Source organism: Balaenoptera ricei, chromosome 18 (assembly GCF_028023285.1).
Source record: "Balaenoptera ricei isolate mBalRic1 chromosome 18, mBalRic1.hap2, whole genome shotgun sequence".
NCBI lineage: Eukaryota > Metazoa > Chordata > Mammalia > Artiodactyla > Balaenopteridae > Balaenoptera > Balaenoptera ricei.
Window position 1 is genome coordinate 21,357,874 of NC_082656.1, and position 6,615 is coordinate 21,364,488.

The following is a 6,615-nucleotide window of genomic DNA, read 5'->3' on the forward strand; positions in this document are numbered from 1 at the left end:
GAAGTAGCCACCCAAGTCCAGGAAGAACAGCAAGTACCATACAGGATAAACCCAAGGAGAAACACGCCAAGACACATAGTAATCAAATTGGCAAAAATTAAAGACAGAGAAAAATTATTGAAAGCAGCAAGGGAAAAATGACAAATAACATACAAAGGAACTCCTATAAGGTTAACAACAGATTTCTCAGCAGAAACTCTACAAGCCAGAAGGGATTGACATGACATATTTAAAGTGATGAAAGGGAAGAACCTACAACCAAGATTACTTGACCCGGCAAGGATCTCATTCAGATTCGATGGAGAAATCAAAAGCTTTACAGACAAGCAAAAGCTAAGCGAATTCAGCACCACCAAACTAGCTCTACAACAAATGCTAAAGGAACTTCTCTAAGTGGGAAACACAAGAGAAGAAAAGGACCTACAAAAACAAACCCAAAACAATTAAGAAAATGGTCATAGGAACATACATATCGATAATTACCTTAAACGTGAATGGATTACATGCTCCAACCAAAAGACACAGGCTCATTGAATGGATACAAAAACAAGACCCATCTATATGCTGTCTACAAGAGACCCACTTCAGACCTAGGGACACATACAGACTGAAAGTAAGGGGATGGAAGAAGATATTCCATGGAAATCAATACTCAAACGGAAATCAAAAGAAAGCGGGAGTAGCAATACTCATATCAGATAAAATAGACTTTAAAATAAAGAATGTTACAAAAGACAAGGAAGGACACTACATAATGATCAAGGGATCAATCCAAGAAGATATAACAATTATAAATATATATGTACCCAACATAGGAGCACCTCAATACATAAGACAACTGCTAACAGCTATAAAAGAGGAAATTGACAGTAACACAGTAATAGTGGGGGACTTTACCACCTCACTTACACCAATGGGCAGATCATCCAAACAGAAAATTACTAAGGAAACACAAGCTTTAAATGACACAATAGACCAGATAGATTTAACTGGTATTTATAGGACATTCCATCCAAAAACAGCAGATTACACTTTCTTCTCAAGTGCACACAGAACATTCTCCAGGAGAGATCACATCTTGGGTCACAAATCAAGCCTCAGTAAATTTAAGAAAATTGAAATCATATCAAGCATCTTTTCTGACCACAATGCTATGAGATGAGAAATCAGTTATAGGGGGAAAAAACGTAAAAAACACAAACACATGGAGGCTAAACAATACATTACTAAATAACCAAGAGATCACTGAAGAAGTCAAAGAGGAAATCAGAAAATACCTAGAGACAAATGACAATGAAAACGCGATGATCCAAGACCTATGGGATGCAGCAAAAGCAGTTCTAATAGGGAAGTTTATAGCAATACAAGCCTACCTCAAGAAACAACAAACATTTCAAATAAACAATCTAATCTTACACCTTAAGGAACTAGAGAAAGAAGAACAAACGAAACCCAAAGTTAGTAGAAGGAAAGAAATCATAAAGATCAGAGCAGAAATAAATGAAATAGAAACAAAGAAAACAATAGCAAAGATCAACAAAACTAAAAGCTGGTTCTTTGAGAAGATAAACAAAATTGAAAAACTCTTAGCCAGACTCATCAAGAAAAAGAGGGAGAGGACTCAAATCAATAAAATTAGAAATGAAAAAGGAGAAGTTACAACAGACACCTCAGAAATACAAAGCATCCTAAACAGACTACTACAAGCAACTCTATGCCAATAAAATGGACAACCTGGAAGAAATGGACAAATTCTTAGAAAGGTATAACCTTCCAAGACTGAACCAGGAAAAAATAGAAAATATGAACAGACCAATCACAAGTAATGAAATTGAAACTGTGATAAAAAAATCTTCCAACAAACAAAAGTCCAGGACTAGAGAGCTTCACAGGGAAATTCTATCAAACATTTAGAGAAAAGCTAACACCCATCCTTCTCAAATTCTTCCAAAAAATTGCAGAGGAAGGAACACTCCCAAACTCATTCTATGAGGCCACCATCACCCTGATACCAAAACCAGACAAAGATACTGCAAAAAAAAGAAAATTACAGACCAATATCACTGATGAATATAGATGCAAAAATCCTCAACAAAATACTACCAAACAGAATCCAACAACACATTAAAAGGATCATACACCATGATCAAGTGGGATTTATCGCAGGGATGCAAAGATTCTTCAATATACGCAAATCAATCAATGTGAGACAACATATTAACAAATTGAAGAATAAAAACCATATGATCAGGGGGAGCTTCAAGATGGTGGAGGAATAAGACGTGGAGATCACCTTCCTCCCCACAAATACATCAGAAATACATCTACATGTGGAACATCTCCTACAGAACACCTACTAAACGCTGGCAGAAGACCTCAGACCTCCCAAAAGGCAAGAAACTCCCCACGTACCTGGGTAGGGCAAAAGCAAAAAGAAAAAACAGAGACAAAAGAATAGGGATGGGACCTGCACCAGTGGGAGGGAGCTGTGAAGGAGGAAAGGTTTCCACACACTAGGACGCCCCTTCGTGGGCGGAGACTGCGGGTGGCGGAGGGGGGAAGCTTCGGAGCCACAGAGGAGAGCGCAGCAACGGGGGTGCGGAGGGCAATGCAGAGAGGTTCCCGCACAGAGGATCGGTGCTGACCAGCACTCACCAGCCCAAGAGGCTTGTCTGCTCACCCGCCAGGGTGGGCGGGGGCTGGGAGCTGAGGCTCGGGCTGCAGTCGGATCGCAGGGAGAGGACTGAGGTTGGCTGCGTGAACACAGCCTGAAGGGGTTAGCGCACCACAGCTAGCCGGGAGGGAGTCCGGGAAAAGTCTGGAGCTGCCGAAGAGGCAAGAGACTTTTTCTTGCCTCTTTGTTTCGCAATGCGCAAGGAGAGGGGATTCAGAGCGCCGCCTAAACGAGCTCGAGCCGCGGTTATCAGCACGGACCCCAGAGACGGGCATGAGACGCTAAGGCTGCTGCTGTCGCCACCAAGAAGCCTGTGTGCGAGTGCAGGTCACTATCCACACCTCCCCTCCCGGGAGCCTGTGCAGCCCGCCACTGCCAGGGTCCCGTGATCCAGGGACAACTTCCCCGGGAGAACGCACGGCGCGCCTCAGGCTGCTGCAACGTCACGCTGGCCTCTGCCGCCGCAGGCTCGCCCTGCATCCGTACCCCTCCCTCCCCCCGGCCTGAGTGACCAGAGCCCCCAAAGCAGCTGCTCCTTTAACCCCGTCCTGTCTGAGGGAAGAACAGATAACCTCAGGTGACCTACACGCAGAGGCGGGGCCAAATCCAAAGCTGAACCCCGGGAGCTGTGTGAACAAAGAAGAGAAAAGGAAATTTCTCCCAGCAGCCTCAGGAGCAGCAGATTAAATCTCCACGATCAACTTGATGTACCCTGCATCTGTGGAATACCTGAATAGACAACAAATCATCCCAAATTGAGGAGGTGGACTATGGGAGCAAAGATATATATTTTTTTCCCCCTTTTTCTCTTTTTGTGAGTGTGTATGTGTATGCTTCTGTGTGTGATTTTGTCTGTATAGCTTTGCTTTTACCATTTGTCCTAGGGTTCTGTCTGTCCGGTTTTTTGTTTGTTTGTTTTACTTTTCTTCTTTTATCTTCTTTCTTTTCTTTCTTTCTTTCTTTTTCTTCCTTTCTTTTTCTTTCTTTCTTCCTTCCTTCCTTCCTTTCCTCCTTCCTTCCTTCCTTCCTTTCTTTCTTCCTATTTTTTCTCCCTTTTATTCTGAGCCGTGTGGATGAAAGGCTCTTGGTGCTCCAGCCAGGAGTCAGTGCTGTGCCTCTGAGGTGAGAGAGCCAAGTTCAGGACACTGGTCCACCAGAGACCTCCCAGCTCCACGTAATATCAAACGGTGAAAATCTCCCAGAGATCTCCATCTCAACACCAAGACCCAGCTTCACTCAACGACCAGCAAGCTACAGTGCTGGACACCCTATGCCAAACAACTAGCAAGACAGGAACACAACCCCATCCATTAGCACAGAGGCTGCCTAAAATCATACTAAGGCCACAGACACCCCAAAACACACCACCAGACATGGACCTGCCCACCAGATAGACAAGATCCAGCCTCATCCACCAGAACACAGGCACTAGTCCCCTCCACCAGGAAGCCTACACAGCCCACTGAGCCAACCTTAGCCACTGGGGACAGACACACACACACAAAAAACGGGAATTACGAACCTGCAGCCTGCGAAAAGGAGACTCAAAACACAGTAAGTCAAGAAAAATGAGAAGACAGAAAAACACACAGCAGACGGAGCAAGGCAAAAAAGCACCAGAACTAACAAATGAAGAGGAAATAGGCAGTCTACCTGAAAAAGAATTCAGAATAATGATAGTAAAGATGATCCAAAATCTTGGAAGTAGAATAGAGAAAATACAAGAAACGTTTAACAAGGACCTAGGAGAACTAAAGAACAAACAAACAGTGATGAACAACACAATAAATGAAACTAAAAATTCTCTAGAAGGGATCAATAGCAGAATAACTGAGGCAGAAGAACGATAAGTGACCTGGAAGATAAAAGACTGGAAATAACTCTGCAGAGCAGAATAAAGAAAAAAGAATGAAAAGAATGGAGAACAGTCTCAGAGACCTCTGGGACAACATTAAATGCACCAACATTCGAATTATAGGGGCCCCAGAAGAAGAATAGAAAAAGAAAGGGACTGAGAAAATATTTGAAGAGATTATAGTTGAAAACTTCCCTAATATGGGAAAGGAAATAGTTAATCAAGTCCAGGAAGCACAGAGAGTCCCATACAGGATAAATCCAAGGAGAAACATGCCAAGACACATATTAATCAAACTATCAAAAATTAAATACAAAGAAAAAATATTAAAAGCAGCAAGGGAAAAACAACAAATAACACACAAGGGAATCCCCATAAGGTTAACAGCTGATCTTTCAGCAGAAAATCTGCAAGCCAGAAGGGAGTGGCAGGACATATTTAAAGTGATGAAGGAGAAAAACCTACAACCAAGATTACACTACCCAGCAAGTATCTCATTCAGATTTGATGGGGAAATTAAAACCTTTACAGACAAGCAAAAGCTAAGAGAATTCAGCACCACCAAACCAGCTTTACAACAAATGCTAAAGGAACTTCTCTAGGCAGGAAACACAGACAAGGAAAAGACCTACAAAAAGAAACCCAAAATAATTAAGAAAATTGTAATAGGAACATACATATCGATAATTACCTTAAATGTAAATGGATTAAATGCTCCAACCAAAAGACATAGACTGGCTGAATGGATACAAAAACAAGACCTGTATATATGCTGTCTACAAGAGACCCACTTCAGACCTAGGGACACATACAGACTGAAAGTGAGGGGATGGAAAAAGATATTCCATGCAAATGGAAATCAAAAGAAACCTGGAGTAGCAATTCTCATATCAGATAGAATAGACTTTAAAATAAAGACTATTATAATAGACAAAGAAGGACACTACATAATGATCAAGGGATCGATCCAAGAAGAAGATATAACAGTTGTAAATATTTATGCACCCAACATAGGAGCACCTCAATACATAAGGCAAATACTAACAGCCATAAAAGGGGAAATCGACAGTAACACAATCATACTAGGGGACTTTAACACCCCATTTTCACCAATGGACAGATCATCCAAAATGAAAATAAATAAGGAAACACAAGCTTTAAATGATACATTAAACAAGATGGACTTAATTGATATTTATAGGACAGTCCATCCAAAAACAACAGAATAAACATTCTTCTCAAGTTCTCGTGGAACATTCTCCAGGATAGATCATATCTTGGGTCACAAATCAAGCCCTGGTAAATTTAAGAAAATTGAAATCATATCAAGTATCTTTTCCGACCACAGCGCTATGAGACTAGATATCAATTACAGGAAAAAATCTGTAAAAGATACAAACACATGGAGACTAAACAATACACTACTTAATAACCAAGAGATCACTGAAGAAATCAAAGAGGAAATCAAAAAATACCTAGAAACAAATGACAATGAAAACACGATGACCCAAAATCTATGGGATGCAGCAAAAGCAGTTCTAAGAGGGAACTTTATAGCAATACAATCCAGCTTAAGAAACAAGAAACATCTCAAATAAACAACCTAACCTTACACCTAAAGCAATTAGAGAAAGAAGAACAAAAAAACCCCAAAGTTAGCAAAAGGAAAGAAATCATAAATGTCAGATCAGAAATAAATGAAAAAGAAATGAAGGAAACGATAGCAAAGATCAATAAAACTAAAAGCTGGTTCTTTGAGAAAATAAACAAAATTGATAAACCATTAGCCAGACTCATCAAGAAAAACAGGGAGAAGACTCAAATCAATAGAGTTAGAAATGAAAAAGGAGAAGTAACAACTGACACTGCAGAAATACAAAGGATCATGAGAGATAACTATAAGCAACTCTATGCCAATAAAATGGACAACCTGGAAGAAATGGACAAATTCTTAGACATGCACAACCTTCCGAGACTGAACCAGGAAGAAATAGAAAATATGAAAAGACCAATCACAAGTAATGAAATTGAAACTGTGATTAAAAATCTTCCAACAAACAAAAGCCCAGGACCAGACGGCTTCACA